This window comes from Dama dama, chromosome 18 (assembly GCF_033118175.1).
Source record: "Dama dama isolate Ldn47 chromosome 18, ASM3311817v1, whole genome shotgun sequence".
Taxonomy (NCBI): domain Eukaryota; kingdom Metazoa; phylum Chordata; class Mammalia; order Artiodactyla; family Cervidae; genus Dama; species Dama dama.
The window spans coordinates 102,693,890-102,712,308 of NC_083698.1; positions in this window are offsets into that span (position 1 = coordinate 102,693,890).

An 18,419-nucleotide genomic window follows, 5' to 3' on the forward strand; every position below is an offset into this window, starting at 1 on the left:
TCACATCCATACATGACCACTGGAAAAACCATAGCCTTGACTAGACGGACCTTTGTTGACAAAGTAATGTCTCTGCTTTTAAATATGCTATCTAGGCTGGTCATAACTTCCCTTCCAAGGAGTAAGCGTCTTTTAATTTCATGGCTGCAATCACCATCTGCAGTGATTTTGGAGCCCCAAAAATAAAGTCTGACACTGTTTCCAGTGTTTCCCCATCTGTTTGCCATGATGTGATGGGACCAGATGCCATGATCTTAGTTTTCTGAATGTTGAGCTTCATAGGGAAGAACAAATCTGACTCTGTGTTGAATCTGTTTCTTTTGCTTTAATCTTGATTCCCTGGTGGCTCAGGGCATAAAGAATCTGCTGGTAATGCAGGAGACTGGGTTTCGATCCCTGGGTTAGGACGATACCCTGGAGAAGAAAATGACAACCCACTCCAGTATTCTTGCCTGGAAGATCCCATGGACAGAGGAGCCTGATGGGCTACAGCCCACAAGGTTGCAGAGAGTCAGACAGGACTGAGCAAGTTCAGTTTTATTCTATTGCTTTTGCTACAAGTTAATCACTAAAGAGGAGAGTGAAAAAGTTGGCTTAAAGCTCAACATTCAGAAAACTAAGCTCATGGCATCCGGTCCCATCACTTCATGGCAAACAGATGGGGAAACAGTGGAAACAGTGTCAGACTTTATTTTGGGGGGCCTCCAAAATCACTGCAGATGGTGATTGCTAGTCAAGGCTATGGTTTTTTCAATGGTCATGTATGGATGTGAGAGTTGGACTATAAAGAGAGCTGAGTGCCGAAGAATTGATGCTTTTGAACTGTGGTGTTGGAGAAGACTCTTGAGAGTCCCTTGGGCTGCAAGGAGATCCAACCAGTCCATCCTAAAGGAGATCAGTCCTGGGTGTTCATTGGAAGGACTGATGTTGAAGCTGAAACTCCAATACTTTGGCCACCTCATGCGAAGATTTGACTCATTGGAAAAGACCCTGATGCTGGGAAAGACTGAGGGCAGGAGAAGAAGGGGATGATAGAGGATGAGATGGCTGGATGGCATCACTGACTCGATGGACATAAGCTTGAGTAAACTCCGGGAGTTTGTGGTGGACAGGGAGACCTGGCGTGCTGCGGTTCATGGGGTCGCAAAGAATCGGACACGACTGAGCGACTGAACTGACTGACTGATTACAAGGATGTGTGTGCTTGTGCTAAGTTGCTTCAGTCATGTCCAACTCTGTGACCCCATGGACTGTAGCCCACCAGGCTCCTCTGTCCATAGGATTCTCTAGGCAAGAATGCTGGAGTGGGTTGCCATGCCCTCCTCCAGGGCATCTTCCTGACCCAGGGATCAAACCAGAGTCTGTTACATCTCCTGCATTGGCAGGCCAGTTCTTTACCACTAGCGCCACCTGGGAAGCCCCATTACGAGGATATATACAGGCAAATTACAGAAGGTATTCAACTAGTGTGAATGGCAACTAATGTGAAAAACACAACATCTCTAACATTTGGAGAAGCAAATTTGAACAATGAGATAAAATTACTTACTAGATTGCAAATAACATTGTAGATTATCATACAAGTTTACGTTTGTTCAATAATTATTATGTTCCAGTAACTCTGTTGAGGTCTTTGTATTTTATTTAATTATCCTAAAATGTAGGCTCCAAGAGAACAAGGACCAGATTTTCATTGTTCACTTTTGAATCCTCACACTCGGGCACAGTTGCTGGCAAAGAGTAAGCAATCAATGAATATTTACTGAATGTTCATAATGAAATTGTTTGTAATAGCCTAGAATGTTTCTTCTCACAGCTGACTCATTCATCCAGCCTCAACACAAAACTAACTTTCCTCCTCTGGTTACTCTTCATCTTACCTAGGATGTTTGCTTTGCTGAAGAGCTATGTTCACAATCTGTAGTTATTTAACTTGTTTATGATTTTTCTCCTCCTGCTAGAGTGAGAGCTTGCTAAGAGCAGGAACCATATCTGTTTTTTTCATTGCCATTTATCCAGGCAAACAAGAATACCTCACCCATAATAGAGATTGAATAAATGTTTGTTAAATGGATTAAAGCACGGTGGGAAAAAAATGAAAAACTGAAGTACAGAATACCAGCAATTATTAAAAAGAATAAGCTAAATCAGTGTTCCCTCATGTGGAAAAATATCCATGATAGAGTAAATTTTAATAAATGGAAGTGGTAGGAAAAACCCTACCTATATTTTTTAAATGTATTTGGATATCTACACAAGAATTGTTTAAAATGGCCTCTGAGATAAAGGGATGGAGTACATAGAAGGCAGTAGACTTAGGGAAATACCACCATTATTTTACATGCATTTGTATTTTATTATTTAATATTTTTGTAGTGTGCACATTAAAGGAATTTAAGGTTGTGAATTATATATTAAAAGGAAATTAATAGTCACTATTGTTAATCCTTATCATATTTTGGGCTTCCAAGGAAAGGAACATACATATACATGTGGTATAATTTTCAGAGGAGCAATTTCATAGCTTCAAGCAAGTTTTCAATGGATCCTACTATCCCCAAAAGTTTCATGGAGTAGGATGGAACCTCTAGCAATAGGTTACACATTTTTCTCCAGGATACAAAGATGGCTCTCCAATCTCCCTAGCCAATTATCTTCTACTCTTACCCCATTTTCTTGAACTGGTGGAGTTCAAAATTTATGATGTTCCAAAAAGATTCTATAATAAAAATTTTCTGCAGCAAAATAAATTTTGAAAACACTGCACCCTATTACCAACCTCCTTTGAGATTTATAGCACATTATCCATCTTTAACATCTCACAAAGATCAGAAATAAACAAGTTTTTTACCTCCAAACCCAGAATGTCTCAAAGACATTGGAGCATGGGACATGCTTGGTATATCTTGCAAAATCTTGCAGAACAGTTTTTGCTCCAAACAACTGGTGGGGGAAAGCTGAGAGAGGCTATGAGCACAGGTGCTAACACCGCTTTGCTTCAACAGCTGTTCTCCCTACTGCTGCCACTAAGCAGTCTTAGAATTTCTGGTCTTTAATCAGCTTGTAACAGCTCATGTACTTCAGCATTTTTTGTTCAGAAAATGAAATCATTCTCTCAATGTCAAGATGCATGTCTGTCTTGATCTCTTGAAGCAGTATTTCTAACTGCCTTTAGAATATTTACACTTAAATATTTCACCATTACCTCTGATTCAAGTGGCTAAAACTAAAATAATTAATTCATTCCTCCCCCCAGAGTCTTCATTTCTTTCCTTAGCATCATTATTCTTCTGCACTCCTTGATAAATAACTTTAATTTGCCTTTTCTTTCATTCCATAAACTCAGTAAGGTGTCAATGTTGGTTCTACTCCAGCCTATTGAAGTCAGTATGGATAAAGATTCAATCATTCTTGTCATTTCCTCTCAACTATCAATCAAAATTTTCATTATTTTAAGCCCTATTAAAGTATCATCTTCTCTGAAAGTCTTCTGTGAGATTCACTCAGGCCTCTCACAATTAATCTCACTTTGCTCTGTAAACTCATTACATTCTTTTTGTGCTTCTTTTTATAGCCCTGTGATCTGGTATCGTATGATTTTAAATGTATGCCACCTCATGGTCCCAGAAGGCTGTTTGAGCTCCAGCCTTCACCTATACATTTCAACCATTAGAAAGGAGGAAGGGCAGAAGTACACCATCTGCCTTATAAAAAGATGTGAAAGACAAAATGCATCTGTCAATCAAGGAGATGATTTCATTCAGGCTACTGGGGGCACACCCTAGGTCATAAGATCCAAGTGTCCCCACTGCATGGTTTTGCTTTAGATATTTATAGGGAGGCATAGTGAAATCTCGGGTGGGGTGATTTGCAGTTGGGGTCATTTTACAATTAGGGGAAACCTCAATCAGCTGAACAGAAATGTTTATCTGTGTTTAGTTACTTTCAAGCAGACAAACATTTCTAATATCAGCAAATTATTCATGAGACAAAGAATGGAGAGCTGAATATACCCAGAACTAATGTTAGTTATATCTCATTTGGGGGAAAAAAAGGAATAGGGGGTTGGAAGGATTGTGTCTGGCCTCCTCAGAGGTTCAGGCGAAAGTAAGAGACATCTGAGAGTTTCATGAGAGCCCTGACAAAGTGGATGGGACTCTTACCTGAGTCATGTGGGGAAGGAAGGGTAGTTCTTTGAGGTAATCCTTTTCCTGGAACATAGAAAGGTGAGGGCTTAGAAAACAGGGGGTGGGGGAATTTCTTAGCCATCACTATTTTCCCAGAGCAAAGCTTTAGATCAAGTTGAACACTTTAAAGGCTTCCCCAAAGCCTCACACAATGCTTCTGTCTAAATATAATTGTCTGGTGTCACTTAATCACGTGGCTCCATATTGCTTTAAGGGAAGCTGGGAAAAGTAATCACTTAGATGAGAGGCAGTAAGGCCAGATAAAAAATGGGTGCTATTACCAAACAGGTAAGGGTGAGCTACTGATGCTTTTGAACCGTGGTGCTGGAGAAGACTCTTGAGAGTCCCTTGGACTGCAAGGAGATCAAACCCGTCAATCCTAAAGGAAATCAACCCTGCATGTTCATTGGAAGGACTGATGATGAAGCTGAAGCTCCAATACTTTGGCCACGTGATGTGAAGAGTCTACTCATTGGAAAAGACCCTGATGCTGGAAAGATGAAGGCAGAAGGAGAATAGGGCAACAGAGGATGCAATGGTGTGATGACATCAATGATTCAATTGATTCACCAATTAAGGGTCAGGGAAGCCTGGCTTGCTGCCGTCCATGGGGTGGTGAAGAGTCGGACAGGACTTGGCAACTGAACAACAACAAAGGTCAAGCTACCCAACTAACTTGTCCCTCACAGGGCTCTGTAATGCTCCTGATGGCTACCCTTCTCCACCCTTGCATCTTTCTAACCTAGTCCTCACATGGTAGCCAAAACTCCCTTTTTAAATTGTGAAATTGATCATGTCCCTACTTGCTTAAAACTCATCAACTGATTTAAAAATAGAATCCAAACTGAAAACATCCAGAACAACCTGGACATCTCTATCTCCAACTCTATCTTATCTCATTCTTCTCCTCAAATGCTTGTTATATGAAGGTCAATAAGAAGAGACTTTCCTACTAGGTATAGAAAAAAATATGTATCACCATAGTAATTTAAAAAGGTATTATAAGTATAGAAACAGTTTGATAGAACAAAATAGAGTTCAGAAACAAATTCATATATGGAAATTATTTACAAGTAACATTTTAAATCAGAGGAAAAAATATCGTGGTGTATTTAATAAATATTCTTGATGGAATTATCTACACATGGAAATGATAAAAATCAATTTCTACTTCACATCATACAAATGTCTAATATGTTAGAAAGCAAAATAATAAACAAAAATCTACTGTGTAACAGAGGGAACTATATTCAGTATCCTGTAATAACCTATAATGGAAAAGAATTTGAGCAAGAATATACAATATACTCTTTCTATTATATAATATATTTTATACATATGTACATACACATATATGCTGTTTAGTGGCTAAGTTATGCCTGACTCTGAGACCCCATGGAGTATAGCCCGCCAGGCTTCTCACTCCATGGGATTTCCCAGGCAAGAATACTGGAGTGGGTTGCCAGTTCCTTTTCAAGGAGATCTTCTCAACCCAGGGATTAAATCCGAGTCTCGTGCTTGGCAGGTGGATTCTTTACCACTGAGCCACCTGGGAAGCCCAGTTCTGTCTACTCATATTTATTTTTTGTAACTACTGCCAGTTGTGCTCTGCTGAAAACCACCTGATCCCTGAATAGGGCATGTCCTATTCCCACCTGTTAATATGAGATTTTTGAGGACATCACTCCAATTCATAAATTTTTGTCACTTTTAGTATTGAAATATGCTTCTGGTAGTATTAGAATATGCTTATTTGGGGCTTCCCAGGTGGTGCTAGTGGTAAAGAACCCACTTGCCAATTCAGGAGACATAAGAGATGCAGGTTTGATCCCTGGGTTGGGAAGGTTCCCTGGAGGAGGGCATGGCAACTCCTTCCAGTATTCTTGCTGGGAAATCCCCAGACAGAGGAGCCTGGTGGGCTACAGTCCATGGGGTCACAAAGGGTTGGACACGACTGAAGCGACATAGCAGCAGCAGCATGATTATTTTAGTGCTAAAATTAAATGTTAAGTTAAAAACTAAATATTCAAATAGGCTCAGTTATTAAGATTCAGAGCTTTTCATTGTAAAACTCAAATCTCATATTTGATTCAGAACTTTCATTCTCTCCCAGCTTCCAGACTAGACTTGTGGAGCTAGCAGTTTTAAGTGGAGGAGAAAAGCATCCTCCTGTCTCTTACCCCCATGCTGCTTTGGGATTAAGGCTCAACTTTGGAGCATGAAGAGGGAGAGGGAGACAGACTGCCAAGATGAAGTTGCTGCCCACTCTCTGTTGGTTGTCATTTTTTTGCTTGCAAACGTCCGTGTGAACTGGAAGTGACATCCCCACACTGTACTGATGAAGGAATCACAAGGCATCACACATGGAAGGTTAAAAGAATCAGCTCCTGTGTGGTTAGCCTCGTACCGCACGTTGCAGCGACCTGGGCAAGCCTGCATTCCTAATTTCACCTACTTGCAACCTGGAGCCTACCTGCAAGGCAGCAAATCCATGTTTTTGTTTTTTTTTACCTCCAAGGAACTAGTCGCTCAAGAGTTTGGTTATTACTTCCTCAACTCTGTTGTTCCTGTTGTTTAGTCGCTCAGTCGTGTCCAACTCTGTGCAATCCCGCAGCCTGTAGCCCGTCAGTCTCCTCTGTCCACGGGACTCTCCAGGCAAGAAGACTGGAGTGGGTTGTCATTTCCTCCTCCAGGAGATCTTCCCAACCCAGGGATCGAACCCAGGTCTCCTGCGCCTCCTGCATTGGCAGATGGATTCTTTACCACTGAGCCGCCTGGGAAGCCCTTCCTCAACTCTAGGTCACACCAGACTGTCATATGCTTTAGTTCAGGTTTCCCAGAAGCAAGTCTAAAACTGGGATTTAAGCACAGATAATTTATTTGGATGGGCAGAACCCTTGTAGAGAGTGAAGTTATTAAAGAAGGCAGCAAGGGAAGGGATCAGAAGCCAGGTACCAGTGTAGGAGACGAGAGCTGAATCCCATGAGAGATGTGCGCGCGTGCATGCATGTGTGTGTGTGTGTGTGTGTGTATTTCAGGGTTATCCCACTTAAGGGATATTTGTACATCAAGTGTTAAACATCACTTGTTTATTATTAGTGTCTAGAAATACAGTTTATTTTTTATATTAGCCTTGTATCCTGTGGTCTTTTTAAATTCACTTATTAGTCATCTAACTTTTTTTTGATAGATTTGGCATCTACAGATCAGGTTGCATGCAAATCTATTGATCATATTGTCTGCAATAAAGTCAGTTTTATGTCTTCCTTTCTAATCCATGTGCCTTTTATTTATTCATTTTTATTTTTGCTTTATTGCACTAGGTAGAATCCACTATAATTTTGAAAGGAAAAGCTGAGAACGCACGGTATGGGAACCATGGGTGTGCTGTGTGCTTGGTCGTGTCCAGCTCTTTGTGACCCCATGGACTGTGCCTGCCAGGCTCCTCCTGCCTGGGATTCTCCAGGTAAGAATACTGAGTGGGTCGCCAGTCTCTTCTACAGGGGATCTTCCCAACTAAGGGACTGAACCCAGGTCTCCTGCATTGCAGGCAGATTCTTTACCTTCTCAGCCACCAGGGAAGCCCATGGGAGCTATGCCTTCTTCCCAACAGTAGGCATAGAGGACAGAGTCTTTCAGCATTAACCGTGAGGTTAGTTGTGCACTTTTTTTGATATGTGCTTTTCCATACTGGGAAATTTCCCTCCTACTCCTTAATTTGTGAAGATTTTTCACTGTAAACGTTTGTTAAATTTGTGAAATGTCTCTTTTTTTTGCATCTATTATAAGAAGATTATATGACTTCCCTATTTAATTCAGTTACTATGGTTATCATATTGATTGATTTTAAAATATTAATCCAATCTTAACTCCTGGAAATAATGCCACTTTGTCATAATGGATTATCCATTTTATATATTGTCTTTTGATTTGCTCACATTGTGTTAAATATTTTGCATCTATGTTTATGAGGAAATATTGGGGCTTCCCTGATAGCTCAGTTGGTAAAGAATCCTCCTGCAGTGCGGGAGACCTGGGTTCAATCCCTGGGTTGGGAAGATCCCCTGGAGAAAGAAAGGCTACCCACTCCAGTATTCTGGCCTGGAGAATTTCATGGACTGTACAGTCCATGGGGTTGCAAAGAGTCGGACAAAATGGAATGACTTTCACTTTTCACTTTTTTTTTTCCATAAGGAAACATTAGTATTGGTATTCCTTTCTTGTAAAGTAACTGCTTTTTTGATTTTTGTTTCATGATAATTCTAGCCTCACAAAGTAAATTGAGAAAAGTTCCCTCCTCTTGCATTTTCTGAAAGTTTATGTAAGAGTGGTTTTATTTCTTTTGGGAAAGAATCCACCTGGAATGCAGGAGACCACAGTTCAATTCCTGGGTGGGGAAGATCCCCTTGAGGAGGGCATGGCAACCCACTCCAGTATTCCTGCCTGGAGAACCCCATGGACAGAGGTGCCTGGTGGGCTATGCAGTCCACGGGCTCCCAAAGAGTCGGATACTACTGAGCGACTAAGTACAGCACACAGCACAACTATCTGATGTAATTCATTACTGAGGCCACTGGAGCCTGGAGTATTTTAGAAGGGAGAATTTTATTTTATTTTATTTTAAAATTTTTCCATTTATTTTTATTAGTTGGAGGCTAATTACTTTACAATATTGTAGTGGTTTTTGCCATACATTGACATGAATCAGCCATGGATTTACATGTATTCCCCATCCCGATCCCCCCTCCCACCTCCCTCTCCACCCAATCCTAGAGGGGAGAATTTTAAATTACATATTCAATCACTTTAAGAAATACAGTGTTATTCATGTTTCATGTTTATTCTTATACCAATTTTTGTAATTTCTGTTTTGCTAGAAATGTTTCCATTTCATCCATACTGTAAAATTTATTAGCATAATAATACTAATATGCCTTTATTATCCTCCCAAAATCTGAAGGATCCAAGGTGATGATCTTTGTCTTTTTTTCTGATATGGGCAATTTAGTTTTGGTTTTCTTAGTTGCTTGCTAGTTTTACATTTCTTCGCTAGAGTTTTATCCATTTTATTAATATGCTGAAAAGATATTTTGATTTTGTCAGTCCTCTCTGTTGTTTTCTCTTTATATTTTATAAATTTGCATTTTTATTTTTCTTCTTTCTTTCTACTTATTTTGGATTTAAGTTGCTCTTCCTTTTTAGTTCCTTAAGTAGGAAGCTCTGGTTAGTAGTTTCATACTCTCCTCATCAACTATAAGAATTTAAACCCATAAATTCTGCTTTAAGGATTCTTTAAGTGCACCTGCAAATTCCCAGATGTTGTGCTTTATTATCATTCAGTTAAAAATATTTTCTAATTTTCTCTGATTCATGTGCTGCTTAGAAATGTGATATTTAATTGTCCAGATACTCAGGGATTTTCCAGATGTATTGTTGTTACTGATTTTTAGTTTAGTTCTACTAATGTCTGAGAACATACATTGCAAATTTATATATTCGCTAAGACGTTTTTTGAGATTTAACTTGTCATTTATCCTAGAGAATGTTCTTGAAAACAATGTGTCTTATGCCACTACTGTTGGAATGTTTCTTACGTGTCTGTTAGGTTCATTTAGTCTAAATTATAGTTCACGTCCAATGTTTCCTTATTGATTTTCTGTCTGGAAGCGCTATCCATTATTGAAAATGAGGTACTGAAATCCCTATTATTGTATTGTTGTCTATTTCTCCCTTCAGATCTGTTAGTATTTACTTAATATATTGATATTTAGGTACTCTGGTGATGGGAGCATATGTATTTCCAATGTTCTTCTTAATAAATTGATCCTTTTGTCATTATATAATGATTTTTTTTGTCTCTTCTTGCCATGTTTGGCTTACAGTCCATTTTGTCTGCTATAAGCATAACTGTCCTGCTCTTTTTTGCTTTGCATGTGTGTGGACTGTCTTCTTCTGTCCCTTTACTTTGATTGTATTTGTGTCCTTAAAGTTAAAGTTAAATTGAACCTCTTACAGGAAATGTGTAGTTGGTTCTTACTTATGTTTTTAAAAATTCATCCAGTAACTGCATATCTTTGATTGAAATATTCCATCATTTACATTAGGGTTATTGTTGATAGGTAAAGACTTGCTAGAACCATTGTTTTCTGGCTCCCTTGTTCCTTTTCTTCCACTCTCACTGCCTTCCTTTTTGAACTGATGGATTTTCCATAACGGTATGCCTTGATTCCCTTCTTTTTATTTTTTGTGTATTTACTGTAGGTTTTTGTTTTGTGGGTGCCGTGAGGCTTACAGAAAGTGTCTTATGAATATAGCAGTCTGTTTTACACAGATAACTTCAATCACACATAAAGCATCTAAACTTTTATTCCTTACCCCCATCACTTTGTGTTTTTGATGTCAAAATTTAACCTCTTTTTATGTTCATCTGCAAATTATTATAGTTATAGCTATTTTTAATACTCTTGTTTTTTAACCTTTATTCTAGAGTTAAGTGGGTAATACGCCACCATATGACAGTATTCTGACTTTGAATATACACTTACCTTTACCAGTGTGTTTAATGTTTTCATATGTTTTCCCGTTACTAATTAGCATTCTTCCATTTCAGCTTGAAGAACTCCTTTCAAGATTTCTTATAAAACAGAGCTAGTGGTGAAAATTTCCTCACTTTTTGTTCGTTGTGAAGTCTTTACATTGCCTTCATTTCTGAAGGACAGATTTTCTGGGCAAGGAGTTCTTGGATGGCAGTTTTTGGCCTTTAGAACTTTGAACATATCACCCCACTCTGTCCTGGCCTATGAGGTCTCTGTTGAGAAATCTGATCACTATAAGGGGGGTTTCCCTGTAAGTTACAAGCTTTGTTTTTCATTTCTTTTAAGATTCTCTCTTTGTCTTTCTGTTTCAAGTTTTTTATACTGTGTCTTGGAGATGAACTCTTTAAGTTCATTTTGTTTGTTAACCTTGAGCTTCATGAATATGGATATCCAAATCTCTTTGTAGATTTGAAAGCTTTTCATTCTTTAAATAAGCTTTCTGACCTCTTTTCTCTCTTCTCCTGGAACTCCAATAATTCACAAATTGGTTCTTTTCTAGTATCCCATAGATCATGTAGGCTTTCATCACTCTTTTTCATTCTTTTCCTTTGTTTTCCTCTGATGGGATAATTTCAAAGTTTCTGTCTTCTACCTCCCAGATTCTTTCTTCTGCTTGTTTTATTCTGATTTTGGTACTCTCAGTTGCAGTGAAAACTGCATTTTTTAGTATTCTTTACATCCAGAATTTATTTGATACTTTTTAATGATTTCTATCTTTTTGTTAAATTCATCACTTTTCTCAGATGTTGGTTTTTTAATTCATTGAATTGTCTCTCTGTGTTTTCTTGTTATTCATTGAGTTTCCTTAAAATAGCTATTTTGCATTCTTTATTGGATAAATTGCAGGTTCCCATGTCTTTGTGTTTGTTTACTAGAAGATTATTGTGATCCTTTTGTGTTGTCATGTTACCTTGATACTTCATGTTCCTAGAAGTTGTCTGTATTGCTGTCTTCACATTTGGAAGTCAGCAGTCTTCCAGTCACCTCCTCCAGTCTTTACTAATGGTCTACCAGTCACCTTCTCCAGTCCTTACTAATGGCCTTGAGGAGACAGATACCTTCCATAGCCCTGCTGAGATTCTCACGCTATCTCAGACTTCCTATGGGTACAACTGCTCCACACTTCTTTCTTGTGGCAGAATTTTAAAGCAGTATGCCTTCTCTGAATCTTGCAAAAAACCAGGTGTGTGCTGGCAGCCTCTTTTGTTTTCCAAAAGATGATGCTAAATCTCAAGTCTGTGGTCTCTCCCCAGCCCGCAGATTGGAATCCAGTTTCTGTGTGCTCATAATGAAAAGTGGTAGTTGCTCGGTTACGTCTGACTCTGCGACCCCATGGACTGTACAGGCTCCTCTGTCCGTGGAATTCTTCAAGCAAGAATGTTGAAGTAGATAGCTATTCCCTTCTCCAGGGGGTCTTCCTGACCCAGGGATCATACACACCCAGATCTCCTGCACTGTGTGCTAGTAGTCATCTGCCAAAGATTATTCTCTCTGCCACTGCCTGGAGTGTGTACAGGGAACAGGCTACAGGCTTGGGTAATGTGCAGGTTACATGCAAGGAGAGCTGTGGGTGCCTGTGGGCTAGCTGGGGAGATTTGCGTATTAGGCATTCCCAGTGGCTTGCAGATGGGCTTGTAGATGGAGTCTGTGGAGAGTAAGTATGATCTGCATCCTTTTAATGCCCTCTTGGTCCTTTGTTAGTCCAGCTTTCCCATCCTCTTCCTGTCCTTCAGTCGTGTAGCTCACGATTCTATACTCTAGGTGGAGTAAGAGAGAAATGAGCCCCGTTGGCAGCAGCCTACACAGTTGGGGAAGCCATGTGCTCACTTTTCTCCTCTAGGATAAATCACAGCTGAGAAGATCTCTCTTGACCTTAAGCTCTGCACCTTAGGGGAGGTATAAGGTGGGTAAGATCAAGCTGCTCTTTTTACCTACTCAAATGCTTTCAAATTGTATAGCTTTTTTTTTTTTTTTTCTCCAGTAGTGTGCTGGAACTTCTCATCTGGAAAGCTGTACTTCTACAAAGCATCTTTCATTCAAGGGTGATTGTCTAAGACAGTGTTTTAGACTGTGGCTGAGAGGCCTAGAATTGGTACATAGGCAACTGTAGAGTCCACAACCAGGACTGAGATCTGTCTGCCTACTATCCAGGACAATAGTGGGAAAGATTCCTCCTGGGTCCTTTGACATATGCTTTTGGGTCCCATGGGACAAAAATGCCTTTGAGGGAGCTGTGAGACCCAGAAGCATATGTCAGTTCTAACTGTTGCTTCCTGACCTGCATACAGGTTTCTCAAGAGGCAGGTCAGGTGGTCTGGTATTCCCATCACTTTTAGAATTTTCCACAGGTTATTGTCATCCACACAGTCAAAGGCTTTGGGATAGTTAATAAAGCAGAAATAGATGTTTTTCTGGAACTCTCTTGCTTTTTCGATGATCCAGTGGATGTTGGCAATTTGATCTTTGGTTCTTCTGGCTTTTCTAAAAGCAGCTTGAACATCTGGAAGTTCACGGTTCACGTATGGCTGAAGCCTGGCTTGGAGAATTTTGAACATTACTTTACTAGAGTGTCAGGTAAGTGCAATTGTGCAGTAGTTTGAGCATTCTTTGGCATTGCCTTTCTTTGGGATTGGAATGAAAACTGACCTTTTCCAGTCCTGTGGCCAGTGCTGAGTTTTCCAAATTTGCTGGCATATTGAGTGCAGCACTTTCACAGCATCATCTTTTAGGATTTGAAATAGCTCAACTGGAATTCCATCACCTCCACTAGCTTTGTTCATAGTGATGCTTCCTAAGGCCCATTTGACTTCACATTCCAGGATGTCTGGCTCTAGGTGAGTGATCACACCATTGTGATTATCTGGGTCGTAAAGATCTTTTTTGTATAGTTCTTCTGTGTATTCTTGCCACCTTTTCTTAATATCTTCTGTTTCTGTTAGGTCCATACAATTTCTGTCCTTTATTGTGCCCATCTTTGCATGAAATGTTCCCTTGGTATCTCTAATTTTCTTGAAGAGCTCTCTAGTCTCTCCCATTCTATTGTTTTCCTCTATTTCTTTGCATTGATCACTGCTTCCTTATCTCTCCTTGTTATTCTTTGGAACTCTGCATTCAAATGGGTATATCTTTCCTGTTCTTCTTTGCTTTTTGCCTTTATTCTTTTCACAGCTATTTGTAAGGTCTTCTCAGACAGCCATTTTGCTTTTTCACGTTCCTTTATCTTGGGAATGGTCTTGATCCCTGTCTCCTATACAATGTCACGAACCTCCGTCCATCGTTCATCAGGCACTCTATCAGATCTAGTCCCTTAAATCTATTTCTCACTTCCACTGTATAATCAGAAGGGATTTGATTTAGGTCATACCTGAATGGTATAGTGGTTTTCCCCACTTTCTTCAATTTAAATCTGAATTTGGCAATAAGGAGTTCATGATCTGAGCCACAGTCAGCTCTCAGTCTTCTTTTTGCTGTCCATATAGAGCTTCTCCATCTTTGGCTGCAAAGAATATAATCAATCTGATTTTGCTATTGGCCATCTGGTGATGTCCATGTGTAGAGTCTTCTCTTGTGTTGTTGGAAGAGGGTGTTTGCTATGACCAGTGCGTTCTCTTGGCAAAACTTTATTAGCCTTTGCCCTGCTTCATTCTGTACTCCAAGGCCAAATTTGCCTGTTACTGCAGGTGTTTCTTGACTTTCTACTTTTGCATCACAGGGCTCATCTTTTTGTTTCTCTTCTCTTAAGCATCACAGTTCTGCTCTGTCTGTTTCATATTTTATTCAGTTTTTTAGTTGTTTATGCAAGAAGGTAGGTCCTGTACCAGATTCTTCTATATGGGAGTAAGATCTTTTCATTAAGTTGAAGACTGAAACTTAAAGCCCAAAAAGTTTGTTGGAAGCTCTGTGCTTGTGATGAGAAGTTTTGACTGTTGGCCCTCGTAATATAAATAGCATGCATGATTGATTTCATTACCATTCCCCATAATAGTTATTATCTGTAAAATCTTTCTTTTGGACATCTCACTTCAAAATTCAATTATTCCTGAGTTCTTTTTTCAGTTCAATAGCTCCAGATGACAAACCTCTCATTTTCTGTTAGGGTGTTCCAGCAGTTCACCCTTTAATTTTATTTCTTCCTGTTACATAATCTTATTCTGAAGATATTTTTCACTTAATTATTTGATATTTCAGAATTAGTTTTTCAAGTTATTAATATTTTTAAATCTGCCCGATTTTTCATTTGTGCTGTTTTATATTACTATAGTGTCTATTCTTACTTTTACTCCTTTAATCATTTAATGTTTATTTTATAATCCTTTTCAGATTGTTGTATCATCTTCAGTTTTTAGGTCTTAATTCTCTTGTCGGTTGTATCTATGGACACTTTCACATTGTTATTTGTTTCCTTATGTGGAAACAAAAATCTTGATTGCATGTAAACAGCAGTTTTGTATTTGCTTATGACAGCATCCTTTGGATTTCAACATTTCTGAATTAGGTTTTATTTTAAATTTCAGTTTACAGTTTTTATAATGATGAGTAGTAGAAATATAATTAGTTCATTAGTTCATTCACAGCTGATTTTTTAAAAATTTCCTTTCCATCCAAGGCACTGAATAAAGTACAAGGAAGCTTCCTTGTGGTTTTGCTGGCTGAGTTTATAAATAAAGTGGCATTATGCAAGGTTTTGTTTCTGGCAGTCTGATCACATGAATCCCAAACCTACACCTTTTGCCTCAAATGTTCTATGGTATACAAATCTCCCACTGTTAAGATCTAATATGAGGGTCTGAATCCCTATTAGCAACTGAGTCAGCACACATATATGTATGTTTGTGTGTATATACATATTTATACACATAAATGAATAAAATGCACATATACATATGTACAAAAAACAAAGACATATGTATAAACAGTTACACATGTATATATTTAAATATACTTAACATTTCAATATATATGTAAAGAGAGGGTATGTCTTCTCTATCAGTTACCTGACATATAGCTGAAATGTGCCTGAAATTCCTTTGAGATGTTGGGATTTCTATGTATATGCATGTGTAATGTGTGAGCAGGGGAGAGGACTAAGGAAGGGACAGTTTTGCTTTGAATTAAAGAGAAAACTTAACACATCTCATGATGAAATCATGCGCCTTCTCCCTTCAGAACTACTCTTTCCTAATGTCCAACTCCCAACCTCTCCCTTACAATCCCTCATACAACCACACGTCAAGTCCTTCCATCATGCCTTCTAAGAATTTCTCCAGGTTGTCCACTCTGTCCTCCTTATTTCAGGTTCCATCATATTTCACTCAAGCAATATCCCCTGAGAAAAATCTACATTCAGTCTTGTCCTGACTCTCCTCACACAGATGGCATAGTGATCTCTCTTAAACATAATTCTGATCATGTCATTTTTCTGTCTAAAATGACCAAATGGTCTCCAAATCTCTTGGGAGACAGGCCAAAACCCTTAACATGACCCAGCTCATTCTGCTCTAGCCTCATGTAGTACATTTCTTTAGCACACTGACTTTTAAGGTCCTTGAGTGTGCCAAGTTCCCTTCTAACTAGAGTCCTTTGCACATACTATTTGCTCTGCTTGTAACATTGTTCCTGAAAATAATTAAATACTTATTCCTGTAAATTTTGGTTAAATGTTTGTATCTCTTCGTAAAAGTTCCATGAAGACAGGAACCAGTCTTTTTCCAGCTCTTAACAAGACATACTTGAGACATAGAATATGCCCAAAAAGTATCTGTTGAAGGAAGAAAGGAAACAAGAGGAAAGAAATACAGTATTACAAGACTTAATTGGAATGAACATTTGATAAAGTGAAATTGATCCAACTCTCAGTTCAGTTCAGTTCAGTCCCTCAGTCATGTCTGACTCTTTGCGACCTCATGGACTGCAGCACGCTGCTTCATCACCAGTGTGATGATGGACAGGCTTCCCTGTCCATCACCAACTCCTGGAGCTGGCTCAAACTCATGTCCATTGAGTCGGTGATGCCATCCAACCATCTCATCCTCTGTCATCCCCTTCTCCTGCCTTCAGTCTTTCCCAGCATTGGAGTCCTTTTCAATGAGTCAGTTCTTCACATCAGGTGGCCAAAAAATTGGAGTTTCCACTTCAGCATCAGTCCTTGCGGTGAATATTCAGGACTGATCTCCTTTAGGATGGACAGGTTGGATCTCCTTGCAATCCAAGGGACTCTCAAGGGTCTTCTCCAACACCACAGTTCAAAAGCATTAATTCTTTGGTGCTCAGCTTTCTTTATGGTCCAACTCTCACATCCATACATGACTACTGGGAAAACCATAGCTTTGACTAGATGGACCTTTGTTGGCAAAGTAATGTCTCTGCTTTTTAATATGCTGTCTAGGTTTGTCCTAGATCCAACTATAAAGGACTTCAATTAATTTATCTTCAATTCCATTTCATTTTTGGTAAGGGGGGGATAAACAAACTTATTTTCTCAGTAGAGAAAGGAGACATTTAGAAAGAGGAGATTGGGAGCAGAAGTCAAAGTTTATGGACTTTACTACACTTCATATTTTAACTCATTTACTTATCATGGAGTGAACAAAAAAGTTCCATCCCAAAACTCTGAAATAATTTCCTCCTGCCACTACAAATCCAGCCAACCCCAGTTAGCATGATTTATCATGTTTTTGGAAATTTGTTTTAACAATGATGACTTAAAGTAGCAACTTTGGAGATAATGTATAACAATGAAAAAAAAACTACTTATTCTTTTTATGTTACCTTTGTGCTTTTTTTCTTCCCAAAATAGAGTTTTCATTTGGTTTTCTGCTTTTCAGTTAATAAAAACACTGTATACATCCTGGCAGCCTGGTAGAAGTTATTGATACAGCAGAGGGCAGTATAGGAGCACATCTCAGGATGAAAATATTGGGCTGCCTCTGGGCTCCCCTTGGAATGATGTGTGGCAAGGTCAATTAGAGGAAGACCTAAGCAATTTAGGAAGCTACAAGTTGAGAAGGTATAGTAAGTATCAAGTCATTGAGTATTTCAAAATGTGGAAAACACATGAAATTTTAAATGTTGATGTTTAGAAATTTTATATTTGATGCTCATAAACAGGAATACACACACTATTCTTGACAACGGTAGACCTGGCTTTTCTTATTTTGTTTTGTTAATGATCCATCCTTATTTTTATTGAAAAAGCAAAAGTGGTGAGTTTTACCAGGTTGGGTTTGTATTCATGACATAGACAAAGGAAGTTTAAGTATGAGCTATAAACATTTTTTATCCTTGCAAAGATCACACCTAGGAATTTATTTTTATGTTATGTGGTCTCATGTTATTCTTATTTGGTTGAGTGAACTGGGAAGGTTACTGAACTTGGAGAAATAAATTCTGCAGTACTGTATGCCATGCATTCTGAGCCACCAAAAATGAATCACAGAGGGGAAGCACATGCCAAACAATTCCAAAGATACTTCTATTGACTGTGAAGCAGTTCAGTGCAGTGTTCAGCTTGGATGAGGCCATCAAGTTAGAGTATGTAGCTTCAGTGGAATTTATATAAAGCTCTAAAGTCTGTAAAGCTTGACAGAATTGAGCTATCATTTTTTTTAAGGTTCCCTGTCACGGGAGGAGGTAGAAG